This window comes from Ailuropoda melanoleuca, chromosome 10, assembly GCF_002007445.2.
Source record: "Ailuropoda melanoleuca isolate Jingjing chromosome 10, ASM200744v2, whole genome shotgun sequence".
NCBI classification, from domain to species: Eukaryota; Metazoa; Chordata; class Mammalia; order Carnivora; family Ursidae; genus Ailuropoda; species Ailuropoda melanoleuca.
In genome coordinates, this window is record NC_048227.1 from 61,801,675 (window position 1) to 61,820,771 (window position 19,097).

The 19,097-nt window shown below is 37.8% G+C and overlaps 1 pseudogene; it reads right to left on the reverse strand.

Annotated features, from left to right (window-relative positions):
• Nucleotides 1–873: 873 nt before the first annotated feature.
• Nucleotides 874–16,914, reverse strand: LOC105236701 (annotated as a pseudogene).
• Nucleotides 16,915–19,097: the final 2,183 nt, after the last annotated feature.

Consider the following 19,097-nt stretch of genomic DNA (forward strand, 5'->3'; position numbering starts at 1 on the left):
TTAGTTTGCAAAGTGTATTAACATCAATCATTTCGTTTAACATTTTCCTACCTCACATGTGTTTGACATAGAAAAAACAGGAAGTAGTTGCCTCCCTCTATGGAGAAACGAACAAAGAGGCTAAGTAACATGTCCGAGGTTACAGAGTAAAGGAGGAGCACAGGTGGGACACCTGAATTCCCGACAAGTGCCCTTTACCCAGTGCTGTGCTGGCCCTACAGATAGAAAATATATTTTCATGATGAACGGATGCTCCACTCTTTCCTTTTTCTTTTTCTTTCTTTCTTTCAGTATATTTCTTCAAGAATCATGTTCAGCGTAACCTGGGTAGCATTACAAAGGAATATATAAGGATTAAATTTGATTAGTATATAACATATATACTAATATTATTATAGCATATATACTAATATATATTATTATTCTGAGTACTGATACCCATTAAAAATAGGTTTCAGAATGTCATTGGCTTATGCAGTTTTGAGAAAGAGTTCTGTAATAGCATACTGCACCTTTCCCTACAATACACACACACACACACACACTATACAGTGCATCAGCAATTAATAATAAATAAGTGATCAACCAACCAGATATTTATCTAATTTGGTCTAAAGCAAAACTAGCCGAATTTGTGTTGCCCTACTCATGATTCAATTTTTTTTTTCACAGAAAAGCTTTTGGATTTTATTTGATAATTTAAATGCTTTTTTGAAAATGTTGGTAAACGCAATCTGTACTTGGAGCTGGATGACAGACATGCTTTTAACATAAGATGTTCACCCTAGAATGTGATTTTTTCCAGAAAATATTCAATATTAGGCCTCTTTGCCGCAGGTGGTTTCCACGGGAGGCCCTGAGAGACTAGTTTTTTTACAAACGGGTGTTAGTACTTCCCGTGAAGTTCATGAAGCGTCTTTCCCTTTCCTCAGTCATCCAGGATAAGTCAAAGGGCTCAAGGTTTCTGTAGAAGCTGTGAGCCACAGTCGCCTCTTCCTTGCTCATCTGGCACTGCCTCCAGTCAGACTGGTCAGGATTATTAAGAATGGCTTCGCTGGCCAGGACCTCCCTTTTTCACCGCAAGGGGATTTTTTTTTTTTTAAATTTTGTGGGAAAACTTCTTTCCTCTCTCAATTTCAACATAAGAATACGTTGCTCCTGGCTGTGCAATGGGCTTGATGTCAGAGGGCTCTGGATTTCCATCAGCTAGCTCTATCTGCTGGTCCTGTACCTGGGTAACGAAGGCATCTTTAATGTCATTAGCAGAGCAGTGTCTGAGTGACATAAAAATGACCTGTAGCTAGAGGTGATAGCTCTTATAATTTCTCTAAAATAGAACACTCCGTTTCCCTTGACTCTTGCAGAACCGTCTCAGCGTAGGCTTAGACTTCTTCACCTCATCCACCATCTTGCTGAAAGCTCCACCACTGACTGGTAGTGTCCAATGGGCAGGAAGTGGACATGGCCATCAGATAAGCCTCCTTTGACCAGGGAAAGGTAGCCATGTGTGTCAGTGTTGACCACCAAATGCTTTTCCACTTTTGGACTGGCAAGGCAAAACCAGAAAGGTTCTGGAGGCTAAGGAAGTTTAGAGCCTGCTTTGGGTGAAGAGATGATTCTTCCTGTAGATGAATGCTCTCCGTCTCTGCTTCAATCTACCTACCCCCTTAGCCATCTCAGAGGATAACAGAGTAGTTACAGATGATTAAAGTGATAAAAATGGACATATAGCCTTTAGAAGATCATTGGTCACATAAGCAGGAATGATTTCATCTTCTGTGTGTGGGTTGGATATAAATCACCTATCTAATTTTAACCATCATTATTGTGAGCCAGCTTTGTGGAAGTGGGAGAGAGCCATCTGCTCAGAAAGGTGATTATGAATAGCACATAATGAAGCCTCATCAGACCAGCACTGACTGGGGCAGAATTACACGGTGACCAAGACAGAGCTTAGAGAACAGGAAGCAGGGCTTTGAATGGGAATTCTCCCACTTATTACCATGGTCACCGCAGACAGTTAGTCCTCCCTTTATCTGCAAAATGACAACAGTAATATCTACTTCATGGAGTATTTGTGAGGATTAAATGAGAGAGTGCACGGATAGCCCTGTGCACGGCATAGCATCTATATTCAATACGTGTTACAGGAAATTTGCCAAGAACTTCATAAAGTAAGATTTCCTACTGATTCAAGAACTCATAGAGGAGGACAATGGGAGAGAAGCCAGGTTACTTCCTTGCCTTCTTTCTTGGCTTTGGCTTGCATTTTTAGCATAGTCTGAGTCTCCATAATTTCATCTTATTCTAGCAGACCTTCTCTCTGTGGCCACAATTTCTGTTGAGCCGATCTTTGCCGTGATCCCAGTTCCCAACTGGGCCTTGCTTCCATAAGTGGCTGTTCCCTTGTGATTCCAGCTTCTGTCGGCACATTCTGGATTCTCTAGCCTTTGCAACATGATCATCTCCTTTGTCTCTCCAACTTTAGAATAACTTTTGACTGACACTAATCTCTGGGTGTTGATGTGAAACACTGGGTGTCCTCACCATTCTCAGATTGTCTTGTAGATCTTCCTCTTCCTTTGTAACTAGTGGTCCGTATTTATGTCCCCTCTTAAACTATTTGTTCTGGGTTCTCCTTCTGTTTAGACCTGACAGATTCAATTATGATAATTCCACAACTGTTTTCTAAGCAACTGACTTAGTGTAGACATTTGATTTTTAGATTATTTTTTGTAGAATTTGATTGAATTCCAGAGGACGTTTTAAAAACGTAAGTACAGAACTATGAGTCATTTTTTTTTGAGAAAGTTTAAAAAATTCCTGCTCCAGACTTTGACTACTAGTTTTATTAGCAAATAGCTAGACAGTAGAAATTCTGTTCCCAAGATCCATAGGTGAAAAAAAAATACAATGAATTCCAAAACATGGCCACATCCCCCGAAAAAGAAGAAAAGGCTATTTTTATCATTTCTTCCCATTAGTATTAGAGCTCTTGATATTTTGGAATTTGAAGTAGAAATAATTTAATTAGTTTCAAGTTTATCCTAAATAAAAGAGCTTGCAATTCTAAACTAAACCTCAAAATTGAGGTATTGAGTTTTTTCCTGTGCCTTTCATACATATAGTACCCACAAACTGAATAAACATAAGAAAAAATACTAATCAAATACTAGGAAAAAATTGTGACTAATATCAGAAAATAAATGTTCTGCTTAATTACAGAGAATATCATGAAATCAGCCTGATATTTCCAACTCATTGCTTAAGTCAATGCAAAAGAATTAAACTTACAACTTCCTTCAACTTTGTAGATCATTTGTAATTCTAGGGAAAAATGTCTGCCCAAAATAAAAAAGGTGGATTGAATTATGAAGTTTAAGATAATCATATGAACCTAACATCTCAAGGAAAACACAACCAGATTCTTTCAGGCAACCAGAGAGCTATATACCTAAGCTTTCATCTTTGGGCATTTGGGTTGCATTCACAAGGAAAGAGAACAGAGAACAATCAGTGTGTCCTGAGACATATACCTTTTTAAAATTGTCTAAGTTGGCTCTTTTCTATTTCCCATGATCATGGGGGAAAATACAAATAAGTCAGGGTTACAGAACTTATCTAAAGTTGTGGAATATCTGCTCTGATGGATTTATGTGACCAGTGTTAATATAAATAAATAAATTTATTAAACTGACCATTTTAGGTAAGCGTACACTGAGGTAAGGTAAGAATTACCTGAGTTGGTGCAGCAGGCCCTGAGCAAATGTTATTGACCTTGAAAACATCACAATTTGCCAACAATAATAAAGCTCCAATTAAAAAAAAATGGTTATTCAGAAAGGAAACCAACATTAATGAGACCATTTCTTAAAACTGTCTCTCAAAGTAATAACCCATAAAAATAAGTCAATCAGGAAAAATGTAGTGTTTCAATGGTACATAAAGAGCTTGTAAGAGAAGAAACTAGGTCCAGGACTTACACAGCTGTGGATTCCATCATTATAAAAATGTAATACAGTAATGAAAAAATATGTTTAAAGGTTGATGCAATTGTAAAAGAAACTAGGAAACATCATATGACAAGGGGTAGATTAATATAATATTTGTTTTTTAAATTAATAGACCGTTTTTTAGCAATTTTACTTTACAGAAAATTAGGCAGGAAATATGGAGAATTCCCACATACCCATTCTCTCCTGAGTGTAGTTTTCCTTATTATTAAATCTTGCATTAGTGTGAACATTTGTTGTAATTGATGAGCCCATATTGATACATTATTATTAACTGAAGTTCATAGTTTATATTAGAGGTCACTCTTTGTGCTGTGTATTCTATGGGTTTTGGCAAATGTGTAAATGTATTGTATGTATCATACAGAATAATTTCACTGCTCTAAAAATCCCCTGTGTTCTACCTATTCATCCCTCCCTCTGCCTCTTCCAATGTCTGGCAACCACTGATTTTTTACTGTCTTCATAGTTTCACCTTTTCCGTAAATGTCCTACAGTGGGAATTATACAATATGTAGCCTTCTCAGATTGAATTCTTTCACTTACCAATATGCATTTAAGTTTTCTGCATGTCTTCTCATGGTCTAATAGCTCCTTTATTTTTATTGCTGAGAAATATTCCATTGTATGGATATACCATAGCTTCTTTATCCATTCACCTACTGAAGGACATCTTACTTGCATCCAGGTTTTAGCAATTATGAATAAAGCTCTTATAAACATTCATGTACAGATTTTTGTGTAGACGTAAGTTATAACTCATTTGGGTATTTCTGGGATTTTTAATATTTATGACAGTTTTATGAAAACTTTATGAAAACTTTAATTTATGCTATAAATTAAAACATTTCAACTAAGTTGACAAATTTCTAGGAAAAAAAAATTATATAAGCAAATTTACCTAAAGAAGAATTGGAAGGTCTCAATTGTCCTATAATTACTAGAAAATTGAATCAATAGTCAAAAGTATTTCCACTACAAAAATTCCAAACGCAGAGTCTCTATCAACAAGTTCAAATCATTCTTCAAGTAACAAATTTTTGCACTCTTAATCATGCTTTTCAGGGCACTAAAATTTATTTATGATGCTCATGTAATTTTAATCCCAAAATGCAACAAAGATAGTAAAGAAAGAAAAACATGAGCAAAATTTATTTATGAAACATTGATGCAAAAATCATAAACAATATGCTAGCAAAAAGAATTTAGGACATATATAAAGTATAAATGGTATAATCCATGTGACAAAGTTGATTTTACTTCAGGAAGATAAAGTATTAATATGGAAAAGTTAATTGTTATAATTTGCCATATTATAAAGTTTAAGATCATAAAATACCTCAACAATTGCAAAAACGGCACTTCTTAAAATATAACGTCCATTGATGTTGATGTTCTTGACAAATTAGAAACAGAAGGGAACTTCCTTAATGTGACAGAAAATCAGCAGTAAACTTTATATACAGTGAGAACACACTGAAGCTTCTACTTCTGAATTCAGGAAGAATACCAAGATTCCAAGCAATACCTCTTTTATTTAATATTTTACCAGTTTTTCTAGCTGGTGCAGTATGACAAGAAAAAGAAATAAGGATTAGAAAGAATAAAGAAATAAAACCTAATTTGCAAATCATGTAATTGTGTATAAGGAATAACAAAAACACCTATAAATAAAGTATTCAAATTAGCAAAAGAGTAAGGGAAAGGTGCCAAATAAAACTCTGCATAGTAAAATAAATTGTGTTCCTAAATAAGAGGAATAAATAGTAAGAATACAAACAAAAAAGTTTGAAGATAACATTTATAATAACCCCAAGCATACAAATTACATGAAAACATATCTGACAGAATATGTTCAAGAACCCTATGAAAAACATCTTAAAATTTATTGAAAGACATTAAACAATACATAAATGGATTAAAAGATAAATTATATTAATTGATTTTACCCCCAAACGATTCTAGTCAAAATCACAGCATTTTTTTTCCATAGAAAGTAACAAGCTGATTCTTAAATTTATATGTAAATTCAAGAGGGTGCCTCTAACTAGACAGTCTTGAAATAGAAGAGTCAGTGCAAATACTTGCTTTATTAGATATTAAGACTTATTACGGAACTATGATAATTATGGTAATGTGGTATGGATGCAGAGATAGACTAATGAAATAAAACGGAGAGCCCAGAGGCAGGTGTATAGGTATACAGACATATATGAGACAGAGGGCATGGAAGATTAGTGGAGGATGAATGACCTTTTCCATAAATACTGCTCAGATCAAATGTATCCATATGAACAGCAAATCAAAATGCTACTTTACATCACACATAAAGTCAAGTCTGGGTTGATTAAAGACCTAAATGTGAAAAACACAATTATCAACACAGGAAAATATCCTCATGATGTCAGGGCAGTAAATGATCTCTATCTGTTGACTTCAGTTGGAGTGTAAAGTATGAAAACATATTTAATAGTAGCCCACCAATAATATTCATAGAATTGAATATGTCCTTCTTTTATATTTTCATACAGAGCTATCATGGTGCATACTTTAGCATCTTTTATTAAGAAAACATAAAGTACTTCAAATGTAAAACAGCGTAATACCAATATTTACTCAGCACTGCACAGTGAGAAATACAAAATGTGCATAAAGGCCGTTTTATATGAACTGTAGTAAACTTTTAGTATAGGAATACCTAATAGACTTTAAACATTCTTTGCCATTTACTTAATATAACTATTTCTATTTTGTCATTCAAATAATATTACAAGTTGACAATTTATTTCTAAATATAAAAATAAGAATATGAGAGAAGAAAGATAATAAAATTTCCAGTATGTGTATGTGAGCCTTTGAGAATTATTTTTCTATTTTGCTTCATCAAATGGGATTTGGTTTAAAGACTACCTTGGCTTCCAGAAAGCTACTAAAGCTCAAGTTATTTCTTCCAATGTAATTCTTTCTCTTCATAAAATGTTGGATTCTAGAGCAAAAATTTTAGAGACAATTATTTGTATAATCTGTTCAGTTTAATAATGTAGAAGTTGCATTCTTAAGAAATTGTGTGTTATCAAAAACAATCGTTTATTCGGGAAAGGGGGATAAGGACTGATGACTTTCAATCCTACAATAATGAAGTAATTTTTTTACTCGAGGAATTTCAACAATAATAGTGTTTTTCAAACTGTTACGTACTGAATGTTTCTGTTCCCCTCAAAATTCACACACTGAAGCCTTATTCCCCAACGTGACTGTATCTGGAGATACAGCCTGTGAAGAGGGGATAACGGTTAAATGAGGTTGTGAGGGTGGGGCCCTCATCTTATAGGCCTTATGCCTTCCTAAGAAGAGGAGACACCGGTCATGTGAGGACACAAAGAAGAGGCGATCCTCTGCAAGCTAGGGAAAGTTCTCACCAGGAACCAATTAGCTGGCACCTTGACTTTGGACTTCTCAGCCTCCAGAACTGTGAGAAAATAAATTTCTGTTGGTTAAGCCACCCAGTCTATGGGATTTTGTTATGACAGTCCAAATTACTACTACAAGACTAAACATGAGTAGCTATAAAACCTAACCCTCTCTGCCCAAATGTAGCATTTATGACACCTGGCATTTATTTGTTCCATAATAATAGCCTTTCCTTTCTGTCACCATTCATAAAATAATTGGCAGAGTTTCTTACAAACAGTATTTATCTCATCCTTATTTTTTCAATCAGCTGTTGTCATTTAATGAATCATCCAAAAGTTAATGAATTAAAACATCCATTTATTTTACTCACAATCTTCCGGGTCAGCATGCAGATCTCAGCTGAGGAGTTCTATTCTTCTAGTTCTTCTGGTCTTAGCTGGGATTCCCCATGTGCTGGCAGCCACCTGAACGTCTGCCAGGCAGATCTCTCTCTGGAGAGTAGCTTGTCATCAGCTGGAACAACAAAAGTGATGGGGCTGTGTGTCTCTCACCCTCTGGCAGCCTAGCCTGGACCGACTGATGGCAACTCCAGGGTTGCAAGACGCCAGATCAGTCGCAAGGTCAGAACTTGAACTCTGCTCCTTCCACCCCAGTCTGTTGGCCAAATTAAGTCAAAAGACTAGACCAGATTGAAGGGACAGGGAAAAAGAGCAGAGCATTGTGACCGTTTTTGCAATCTACCACAGTTAATGCCTGTGGATATTCAAGTAGCATAGCTGTATTTCTTTTTTTTTTTTTTCTATTTCATTGCTTTTATTTTTATTTTTTTATTTTTTTAAATTTAATAATTTTTTTATCATATTATGTTAGTCACCATACAGTACACCCCTAGTTTTTGATGTAGTGTTCCATGACTCATTATTTGTGTATAACACCCAGTGCACCATGCAATACGTGCCCTCCTTAACACCCGTCACCGGCCTATCCCATTCCCCCACCCCCCCTCCCCTCTGAAGCCCTCAGTTTGTTTCCCAGAGTCCTGTATTTCTGAGCCGGTGATGTACTCTGTATATCCCCACTGCCGTGGCAGAGATAACCAACAGTAATCTAACGCAATGAGAATTGTCTTTTGAACTAGCTGATGGCATGACAGTCTATTCAAGTTACAAAAATCTTCCATAAACATAAAACCTTAACTTCTGGGGGCACCTGAGTGGCGCAGTCGTTAAGCGTCTGCCTTCGACTCAGGGCGTGGTCCCGGCGTTATGGGATCGAGGCCCACATCAGGCTCCTCTGCTATGAGCCTGCTTCTTCCTCTCCCACTCCCCCTGCTTGTGTTCCCTCTCTCGCTGGCTATCTCTATGTCTGTTAAATAAATAAAGAAAATCTTTTAAAAAACAAACAAACAAAAAACCCTTAACTTCCGGGGTTTGGTAGTCCTTTCTATTCCTTTGCGACTTAACCCTACCCATACCTGAAGCTCAGAGGAAATCAACTTGTTTTTTAAATCTATGTACCATTATTTTCCTTGTTACATGAAGTGGTCTCTTAAATAGGGTGACCTAGGTTAGTGAGAATTTCCAGAAATCTTCCATAATCAGCACAATAGAAGTGTAAGTTTTGAGGCTGAAACAATCAAGCACTGTAATTTTTCCTCCCAACTGTTCTGCAAATGTCTGTGTGGCTGGTTTTTTCACTGCTCTTGGATAAAATCTCAAAGAAGCTCTTAGATAATAAAAGCCCTGTAGGTTTTTTGATCTCTAAAACAGTTTTAGAGCAATAATTGGCATGTTCAGTCCCAAGTAGTAATAGAAACGCCAAATTTCATTCTAGGTTAAATCTTCTATCCTTGTATTAATTGGGACAGATCAAGTTGTGCTGTGGTAATAGACAAACCCAACACAAATTCTGGGGTTTTGTTTGTTTGGTTTTTGTTTGTTTGTTTGTTTGTTTACCCTAAGTCCTCCCAGGACCAAAGCAGTAATTCCTCCTTGCAGTAACTCAGTAATCAAAGCCATGTGTTTCTTGAGGTGCTGCCATGTTGACAAGAGACCGCCTTGCTGCTGGGAAAGAGGGAACAACAGAGTCACACAGAGGCTTCTCATTGGAATAGTTTGAAAGTGACACATGACATTTCCAGTTCCATTTCTTCAGTTACACTTAGTCACAGGCCCCATGTAATTGAAAGGAGCTGGAAAAGGTGTCTTTCCTAATCAGAAAAAGGGAGTAGGAGGATGTTGGTGAGTTCTACTGCTGGGTGCCCTACCTCTCTCCCAGCTGGCACCTGCTGAGAATTGGAAATGTAGAAGACTTCTTTTCTATTTTATTGCCTCATGCTTCTGTCCCTCGTCCTCTCCCCACACAGATCATAAAAGCGGGGTAAAGATGCCATTGCTTCTCCAAGATGGAACGGAGAAGAGAAGGGAAAGTAAGGGGCAGTAAAGGTTTTACTTTCCTGGCACTGTTGTGAGCTGGTGGAACACTTGCTGGCTTAGCTACTGTTTCTACAACAGATTCTTTCTTCTTCTGTGGGCTGCATGGGTTCTTTGGAGGTCTCCTGTTAACTGCAGATTGGTCACTGGTAGTTCTTTGACATTTTCCCACTGACTATTTAAAACTCACGGTTGTCCCCTACACCTGGGTCTCTACCACACTTCTTGGACAAAGTCACTTTTAGATGACTGAGGTCTGACCAAGGTCACTTCTTCCCAGTTTAGAGGAAAAACACACACTTTGAACTTGTTGATAGAAAAGTTTCCTGCAATGAAGCCATGTTCTCAATTACCATTGTTCAATTTACCCACTTGTAGGCTTTTAAATTCTTCAGGCCTGGGCCAGACACCAGTCTTCTGTATCACCCAGGCTTCAAGAAATATAAGTCAAGTCTTCTGATTTGTCCTCTTAGTGTCACTGGGTGAACAGGGTGACCCCAGGCCTGGACTCAGCCAGATCCAAAAGAGTCGCTGAAGATTCTTGGTTGTCATGAGAAGAATTCAGGACAGGCACACAGCACAGTGGATGAGTATCACAAGTGGGAAGGTTTATTCAAGCAAAAAGTACACTCTCAAGATATGATAGAGATTAGCTAGAGAGAGAGAAATAACGAGAGAGAGAGGTTTTTCTGAGGTTTGGGTTTCTATCTTTTATCTGCACTTGTTAACTACAGGTGGAATATTCTATACGTGGAGCAATAAGCAAGGTTTTGTGCTTTTTCTTACTAACTTGGTCAGGAGTTTCCTGTCACGGCATCCACCATCTTGGGCCTGTCTGGCTTGACTGGGCTTCTTGTGGAGTACTGCTGGGACGGGCCTTGGACCTTGCCTAGCTGGTCATGACTTCTTCCTTCCTGACCTCCAGGTATCCTGTTAGAACCTAACTGCCTACTCTAATATTAGAATCCCTTTTAATTGGTCTTCATTCTCCCATACTCTTCCTCATATTTCACTGTATTTCATGGTGTATCATATAGCCATTATAAAAATAAAGTGAGTTTTATTACTCCCTTCTTAAGACTTGCAGCAGCTTCCCATTGCACTTAGAAGAAAATTTAAAATATTTACCCTGCTCTAAAGGGTTCTGTCTGATTTGGTTCTTGTTTTTCAACCTTACTTTATATCAGTGGTTTCCAAACATTTTGTTCATTAGATTCCCAGGTGTGCTCTAAGAAATCCCGATGCCCTGGTTTTACATTTTGCTATTTACATTAGAGTGGTCTGAAGGTAGCAGTCAGACATCATAATTTTTGAAAGACACCCATGTGATTCCAGTGTGCAGCAAAGCTTGGCAACTACTGTTTTACAGCATTGTCCCTTGCTCACTGTCCTCTCTTTTCACTGGTGTTCTTTACACTTTCTAAAAGTTTGGTGGTATAATAAACAACGTCTACGGTCTTTGTCCTCAGCTCCTGGCAGGGAGCTTCAAAAACCGTTGGAATTTCCTAAGTGATAGGAATGTCTTCATTATGTACTGAGATGAGTCAAGGTGGGCTCCTAGTTAGCTTCAGGAAGGCACTGCTTCCGGGAAAGAACAACCACTTGATTAGGAGGTTGGAGTTTTGATGGAGCCCAGAACCAGCGGGGGAAAGGGAGGTTAGAAAATAAGTTCGGTGACTTGGCAAATCAACAATGCCTATGTAATGAAACCCTCTTGGTTTTTTAATTACTTTGATGATGATGATGATGATTGACAGTAAACTTACTTTTAACTACCAATCAACTGTTTTGTTGGGAAAATCAATATAAACATATATTCTCCCAAATGATGCCAAAAAAGAAAAAAATACTGAAAAACAAAAAAGCCCTTTTCATTGCATTTATATATTTACTGATGGCAGCCTATTGAAAGTTGCCATGCATAGTGATATCTTTACAAGGCAATATGAATATGGAACTGCTCTCCCAGAACACAGAAGCCTTCTAGTTTGGCATGCCTACAAGGCCATGTTCCATGTAATGAATTCCCTATCCATTGCCTTACTCTTTTTAAAAATTTTTAGATTTTATTTATTTTAAAAAAGTTTTTAAAGATTTTATTTATTTATTAATGGAGAAACAGAGAGCTAGAGAGAGAGAGAGAGAGAGAGCATGAGTGGGGTGAGGGGCAGAAGTAGATGGTGAAGCAGACTCCTGGCTGAGCAGGGAGCCTGACGCAGGGCTCAATCCCGGGACTCCAGGGACTCCAGGATCATGACCTGAGCTGAAGGCAGACATTTAACCAACTGAGCCACCCAGGTGCCCCTAAAATTTTTTTTAGAGAGAAAGAGAAGAGGGAGAGAGAGGAGGGGTAAGGACAGAGGGAGAGAGAGAATCCTAAGCAGGTTCCATGCCTAGTGTAGAGCCCGACTCAGGGACTCAGTCTCAGGATCCTGATATAATGACCTGAGCAGAAATGAAGAGTCAGATGCTTAACCGACTGAGCCACCCAAATGCCCCATTTTTCTTTTCCTTTCTTTTCATTTTTTAGAGAGAGAGAAACAGAGTATTCTTTTTGCATTGCTTATAAGTTTATATTCATATACTGTGCCTTGATGCTTTTTGGCTCTGTCCCTCTCCTAAACACACTCTAAACACCACTGAAATCACATAGTAGTATTCTGTTACAAAATGCTCACTTAGATCAGAGGTCATCAAACTTTGGCCTGCTGGCCTAATTTGCAAGCCCCCACACCTATTTTCTAAATAAAGTTTTATTGTAACTTAGTCATGCTTAAATTTATTTTTTTTTTAGTTATTGCCCACTGTTGCTTTCCTGCTATAATGGCAGAGGCAAGGAGCTGTGCTAGAGATTGTATGGCCCACAAAGCCTAAAATATTTACCATCTAGTCTTTTATCGAAAAAGCTTGCTGATTTTGGTTTACATAATTGCGATTATCACTGAAATGAAAGAATGCATGTACACAAAATTGTCTCAGAACTCACCTGACACCAGAGCCTCTCTCTGTGGATCCCAGGTTTAGAAGTCTTCATCTATGTCCTTGAAAGAACTGAGCTTGGAATCTCAGACAGGACCAAGGTCTGAATCAACCATTAAAGTTTAGGTGCTCCAGGAATCTGTCTTCCAGTGCTCCCCCGGCTGCTGTTTGGAACACTGCAGAACATTTACCCACATTCTTCTATTTATGGGCACGGGGCTAATAGTAGCTTCTAAATTTCTCAAGGACAGCCATGTTATGTTTCACATGTTTATCCCTAGCATGAAATACAGTATTGGGCAAATTGTAGGAATTTAATAAACATTTGTGGAACAGACACTGAACTAGGAGTTGCCAAGAAACACGGAGCTCCTTTGGAGAGCTGAGCAGAGTCACCCTTCAGGGCAGGCGTGGACCCTTCTGGGGAGCAAACCATGGGAATTAGCAGGTCTGTGCTGAGTTGATCCTGCAAGAGCAGCCATCCCAGAGGTCCTGCCAGGAGAGCTAGATCTGCTCTGATGGAAGCAGGCATTGTTGGCAGGCATTGCCTTAATAAAGCGAGGAACTTACTGTTAAAGGTCTCCAGCTCATTCTTTGTTGTGGGACAGTGGTGTCCTCCTCACTAAGAGAGAGTCATAGTTTGCCCCTTAGAACTACATACATGAATTGCCCACACGATGTAGTCTTTGTTATTAGATGTAGTCATCCTTCAGTGAGGACAAATGAAAGGAGAACATTATAAGGAGTGGAATTTGCCATAAACACTCTCCGGAGAGCAGTTGGGTGATACATGAAAGATCCCAAAGGAGCAAAACCAAAGTCTGCAAATTATTATCTTACATATTACAGTTTGATGCTTCCAAGATCCTCTGTGAGGTGGGTAGGTCAAGCATTACTGTACGATTGTACAGGTGTATAAACAGGCTCAGAGGCTCATAGGTCCTGCTTTATCTTAAGATAATTAGTGAAACTAAGATTCAAGGAAAAAAAAATCATAGGATTCCAAATCTGAATTGTTTTCCTCTAGTCAATGTTGCATCTCTAAAAGCAAAACTACCGTTTGAGAAATAGAAGATGCTTTTCCTTATATTTTGTCCCAAAGTCTGAGACGTGCAGCTTGTAGGCTGCAGGGAGAAACTATTTGGGTGAAGATAATTGTGACACTCAATGAGCTTATTTACCAGCTTCTTTTGCAGGAGACTTTCAGGGCAGACCCTTGAGACATGCTTGCAGAAAAACCCTTCAGAATTTCCCTTTTACATTTAGCATCACACGAATTTATAAGGGGGTTTGTGCCCAACGTATAGTGGTAATATGAGGAGACTTTGGCCTCTATTTTTCAAAAATTTTCCCAACTGAAAAATATACTGATCGGAGAGTCTTGCTTCCAACCTGCATTTTTTTAAGATCAAAGGAAAATTGGCATTGTTTGTTGGCAAAAAGTGAAGTGACTTTCCAAGCATCAAAGCTGTTTAAAATGTTTTGAAAATACAATTATGCTATTCATTTGTTTTCCCTTTAGAATCAGTGTATCGTGCATGCCAGCTAGGCTACTTGGCCTGGGATGGAATGCTAAAGAGTAATCTCAGTTGAAATAGGTTGAAATCCCTCATTAGATACTAAACAGCAGCATGAGGGAAATTGGTTTCTTTTAATCTTCCACATAAGGAGGCAATCTCTTTATATGCAAATACAGAATTTTGCATATTGATTGTATTTTTTGATGATTGAACTTACACATTTATAGGCTAAATGCCATTCTTTAAAAAGAGGGTGCATAGTAAATATCAATTTCCATAATTTCCCCTAACAAGTTCCTACTCCTACGTGCCAAACACTCTTAACAGTGCAGTTCATGTCTTCTTTCTCATCCTAATAGCTCTGTTCTCTCACATGGGTCTTATACGTCTGTCAATGCATAAATAATTCTTACCATTCAAACCAAACAGCAAGGAAATTCCTCTCTTTCACGTCCAAGGTTAATTCTCTACCTGCACTTGGGGAGCGGGGTAACCAACTTGCCCTGGCTTCCCCGGGGGAACTTTCCTGGTTATGGTGATTCAGGTTTGCACCCAACGGCACCTCTTAGTCCGGGGCAAATGGATGGTTGGTCATTTGGAGTGCTGATCTTGGCACCTGTTTTTATACACTTTGGAATTTGTATATAAATGCAAACTTTTTTAAAAAAAATTTTTATTTATTTATTTGACAGAGATAGAGACAGCCAGCGAGAGAGGGAACATAAGCAGGGGGAGTGGGAGAGGAAGAAGCAGGCTCCCAGCGGAGGAGCCTGATGTGGGGCTCCATCCCAGAACGCTGGTCTCACACCCTGAGCCGAACGCAGACGCTTAATGACTGAGCTACCCAGGCACCCCATAAATTCAAACTTTTAAAGAAGCTGAATATATGTGCATGCGTGTGTGTATGTGTACAAGCACACATGCACACACACACACCTTTTATCCAGATTAGTAATTGTTTAATTTCTCCACATTTGTTTAATTAAAGTAACTCTCTCCTACCTGGCACATCAGGTTTAGACTACATTAAAGAAGTCCCTTGTCTTTGAATGCTCACTTTATAATAAGGATCCATATTATAACTCCCAGTATAATTTATGCACTAAAATCCATTTCTTGGGACTTGGGCCCTAACGATCTTTTCCAGTAGTTGATAATTATTGTATCTTCACTTTAAAACTTATTGGTGGTCATGTTTATGATTCACTTGAGGCTGACTCTTTAGTTAGGAATGACAACCCCAAACGGTACATTGTTCCTATGGGAAACAACATCTGCTTGAGAGTGATTCACTTTTAGATGTGGCTTGTGGTGAGAATCAGGGACTGTATTCTTTTGTTTACAGCTAAAGAAGCTGGGGTTCACCCACAAATAGACTTCCCATGAAGATCCTATGAGAAAGAAGAGAGAAAACAATCTTAAAGCAGTAGTCTCCAATACTGAGAGTAAAATAGAGAAAAGGGAAAAAAGGTCATCTGAAAGCAAAGGAGAGGAGAGAGAGAAAGAATGCAGAAAAATGTGGGCCAGGTAAAAGAAAGAAAACACTTTCAGGAGAAACTACTTCTATACCACCAGAAACGCAGTGTATTATGTATTACCACCTACCCAATAACTTTTCTATTTTTAAAATCACCCCTTTTCTTCATAATGACCTCTTCCTTATTCTACTTTGTTTTACGGTACCACACACATACCAGTTTAAGCAGACCCCACAGAAAAGAAAGATACGAGCACAAGGAGAGGGAACAAATACTTTGGGTTAAGCACTGTGAAAAATGTCATAATGATAAATGTATTAGATCCATGTTATATATGAGGAAGAAGAAATTTAAACCAAAGATTGAAAAAATTCTAAATAGTTGGATTGATAATAAATGAATTACATAGTTGATGGGGCCTTACTGATTTTTAATTTTTGCTGAAATTCCAACCTTCTATTGCCATATCTGAGCAGAACTGCACGTAGCTGGAACCAAGTTGATTTATATGTGGAGGGTTACTACTAACATGTACACAATTTCCATTTAAATGAGAAGTCTGTCAATAGTAAAATATCATAATAAAATAGTCTGTCTCAAATATGCCAAGATGGATTGAGTGCCATATATTATTATTCTTTCTTTCTTCTTTTCCTTTTCTTCCTCCCTCTCTGCCTCCCTTCCTCCCTCCCTCGCTCCCTCCCTGCCTTCTTGCCTTCCTGTCTTCTTCCTTCCATCTTCCTTTCCTTCTTTCTTTTTGGATAATCCTTACCACCTCCTTTTTAGGTTTAGTCACATTCTTTTTTTCTTACACTGTCACTGAAATGTCACAGAATAAACCGTCATGAAAAGATTAGCACATGAAGTATGTATGCTGACGTAGTGTATTTATACAATGTCTGCTTTGAGAATTTGTATAGAAAGTTTGGTCAGTGTCATAATGCTCAGAATGTTCCTATTCTTGGATGATAAATGCTATCAAAGGTTGATTCAGATGTTTAAACTATGAGAACACGTTTCTCATTACCTCTTGATCACTGTCATTATTTTTCCGTGCTTGATTTCCAGGTTGAGGCATCCTTTCTTAGGCTACCACAGAACGTGGAAATTGCAGGTTATATACACCCAGATCTTCCATTATTCCTAGCAAGAGGTTTGGCGTAGAATGAGGATTTAAAATCACAGATGACCCCACAGCTTTACAAAATCCAGTTATTAAATCTTTCTCTCCAAGGCCACTGTACTGGGGCCTATAGAGGAAACATTGCTCAGTTTCAATTTAAGGTCAGATTTTAAGCATGGAGGTAGTCTGTGCTTCACATTCTCCTGACAAAAGTCCCGCTCACCCATGGAAAAGGAAGTTACAAGTTTGGAAGGTCAGTTACCTCTTAACCAGTAGAAGAGGGTAGGGAGGTGGGATGGGGAGAGGTTGTAGCCAAAGCAAGAGGATAACGATGAGCTATGTGTTTTCTTTTTTTTTTTTTTTCCAACCACAGGTTTTTGATAGGAAAGGTACCTTAATATTGTGTTGCGCAAGCTTTCATAATTTCAAGACTCATAGTTTTGAATTCTGCAGGGAATGAGCAATACATTTCTAGTACCTTAAAACTCACTATAATATGCTTTCTCATATTTTATTTGATCATCACGAGAATTTTATGACTTATCTCATCCCCTTTTGTGGGAGAGGAACCAAGACTCTGAGAAGCTGTATGTCTGAAGTCAATAGAGTAAATCAACAAATGTTCATTGGCCGCTACTATGTGTCAGGTATGCTCTAATCATGTAGGGTAGAGCCAGCATAGGGACTAAGGTTTTAGAATTCTGAGTCTCCTATCCTGTCTTGTCCTAGGATGCCTCAATTCCTTATGAGTATAGCTGATAGAATTCTTATTCCCTATTAAAATGTTTACAGTCAATGTTGCTTTCATTTCTCCTGGTGTCATTTCACTTACTAGAATGCAAACTCCCTGAGAACAAGGTTAATTTTTGCTTTTTGTTGTTGTTTATTTTATAGCATCTACAGAACAGTTTTGCTCACATAAATTGTGCAATATCAGATCGCTGTGATATATGAAGTTCCCTAAGTATAATCATTAACCTGTGGGTAATTAAAAAGTAAATCACAGTTTTTAGGGGAGGGGATGAAAATTAGCTTGAGCTGCTCTTTTCTCATGCACTTAATTATTTTAATTGATTGACATTCTGTACTGAAGCATAAATAGGTAGAAGTAACAGATTTGTCACAATATGTGGAACAAATAAAGTCTCACTTATAAAAATACAGTTAAATTATTTTGAATATTCAGGTTTGTGGTTTGACCTTGTAGATACACATTGTGTGTGTGTGTGTGTGTGTGTGTGTGTGTGTGTGTGTGTGAAGGACGAGAATGTAATACCACTTAAATCCAGAAATTGAAGTAATGAGAACTAGGGACGGGAAAGCTGCAGCATTTTTTCATCCAGAACAATGTCAACTCCACCAGCAAAGCTTTATGAGAGAGTTCAGTTATCTGTGTGAGCTGATGAGCCCCCCTTCCTTTTCACTTTCCTTTCCAAATTGCACAGCTGAAAAGCATTATTAATGGAAACACCCTGTGAAGTCAGTGATTCATACACCCTATCTGTTAGTTTTTGTTGTTAAAGTGCCATTTTAAATGTTAACCCTTTGGGAAAACTAATAGGACATTCCAAACATAGACTCCAAATTTTCATTTGTTCATACCTAGCTGCAAAAAGTTTCTGAGCTACATGTAATTACTGCACCCAAAAGGGATCCTGACAAAAGTTCAGGTATTTCCTGGCCACACTCTGCATCTCAGCCTGTTGTACAGTCAGAGCCAGGAAGCTTGATTCCAGAACATTCACCAACAGAATTTGGGGTTAGAGAGGCCTAAAATAAAAACTCCGAGTAAGTGTGTGTGTGTGTGTGTGTGTGTGTGTGTGTGTGTGTGTGTTGGGATCAAAGGCCAGGAAGGAAAGAAAACAAGGAAGCAGACAAAAGCCATTAAGTGTGATCTAATTTAAAATAATTCTTAAAGAAATAAAATGAAAATGGAATTTGAATATTCTGCTGCAGTTACAATGAATAAACCAGATCTATGTACCAACATGGATAGATTAGATGAAAAATAATATGGGGTAAAAGTCTAAATTGCAATGTTAGTCTAACTTGAAAAACTATTTAGCAATGATGTCCTCAAAGTAAAATTTAAAAATAACAAAATTGTATATGGATACATATATGTGTAGCATGATTAT